At 41.3% G+C, this 1573-nt stretch overlaps 1 protein-coding gene across 1 annotated transcript in view; it reads right to left on the reverse strand.

Moving 5' to 3' along the window:
- LOC106470619 (alpha-2Db adrenergic receptor-like) overlaps positions 1-1573 on the reverse strand; it is a 13788-nt gene that overhangs the window by 8910 nt on the left and 3305 nt on the right. The window lies entirely within an intron of this gene.

A 1573-nucleotide genomic window follows, 5' to 3' on the forward strand; every position in this document is an offset into this window, starting at 1 on the left:
GCCGGGGGGGAAGCGTGTCGCCGTTGCCAAAAGGGTATTTGAAGGGGGGGGGCTGGACATAGCCTAGTGGGCAGCGTGCCGACGTTGCCGAAATGGTTCGCGTTCCGTTGCTGCAAACCCGCGCTCCACACTTTGTAGCCGAAGGTGTGATACAAGATATATTTGTTTGTAATCAGGCACAAACTACACAATGGGCTGTCCGTGCTCTGCCCACCACGGGTATCGAAACTCGGATTCAAGCGTTGTAAGTCCGCATACATATCGCCGTGACACTGGGGAGGGGGGCTATAAAAGAGATAGGAAGCTCCACTGTTCGGATATAAGTTGGATGCCCCTGAACTAACAACGCATACTGATGGTAAGCTACCATTCCTCTAGTCTACCAGTTCCCAAACTGGGAACATTTATGGTGCGAACATTTTAAGAAACAAACGAACTCTTACTGGTAGCCAATACATTGACAACATCTCACGGAAAGGGTAATGTAATGTTTTAGGTTTAAAAAAACTCGAGAACACCCGAGGCAAAACATTGGAACGGAATCCAATAACTAACTACGGTGCCCAGTAATAATGTTTGTTTGTTTGTAATTAAGCACAAAGCTACACAATGGGCTATCTGTGCTTTGCCCACCACGGTTATCGAAAACCGGTTTCTAACATTGTAAGTTCGCAGACATACCGCCGTACGACTAGTGGGTAGTAATAATAACACCTGTTAAAATTGCAGCATTACCAATGCAAAGTTAAAGCAAAATTTTGTAATTTTTCAAAATAATAAAAATAAATAGACTTTTTAATTTCACAAAATACAAGTGTCTCTCACTTCGTATGATTATTATTATTATTATTGGCGCCATTTTTTCCCCCGCTTTGCTTTATTATTAGCGTCAGTGTGCCATTTTTATCCCAGAACAAACAAACGATAAAATGAAGTAAAAACAATACGACAAAACTGTAGCTACACAATTCTTTCCTTACTTTCTCCTGGTCTGAGAGCCATTATTATCCCACAATGTTTTCCCACATTGCATTATTAATAATTATACAATTATGAATGGTAACGGGAACCATTCTCTTTCTTTTTTTCTTCTTCTTGTAATTCACTAATTATGTAAAAGTAACATTCTAAGAAGGAAGCTTCGGTTATTGAATCGAGGAGTGGTTATGTATTTTCAGTCACGTAGTGTCGCAGTTCATGGAAACTGAGATTATAGAACGGTAGTCGGATGAGAAATTTGATTCATTATGTTATAATGTTATTTTTTCGGCACTGTTATAAGAAGTTATTTGGTTTTCTGATCCTTATAGGTATTTTTTTTGTATTAAGAATGCCGCTGTAGCCTAATTCTTGTACTACTAGCCCTGATGAAGCCGCAACGGCGAAACGTTGGCTGAAATATAGATTACAGAACATTTAAGCACTGAAAAACTGGGCTACGGTGCTCATGACTCCTGTCTCCAGCATGGCCAGGTGGTTAAGGCTCTCGACTCGCAATTTGAGGGTCGCGGGTTCGAATCCCCGTCACACCAAACATGTTCGCCCTTTCAGCCGTCAATCCCGCTAGTCGTTG

This window comes from Limulus polyphemus, unplaced genomic scaffold (genome assembly GCF_000517525.1).
Source record: "Limulus polyphemus unplaced genomic scaffold, Limulus_polyphemus-2.1.2 Scaffold4120, whole genome shotgun sequence".
NCBI classification, from domain to species: Eukaryota; Metazoa; Arthropoda; class Merostomata; order Xiphosura; family Limulidae; genus Limulus; species Limulus polyphemus.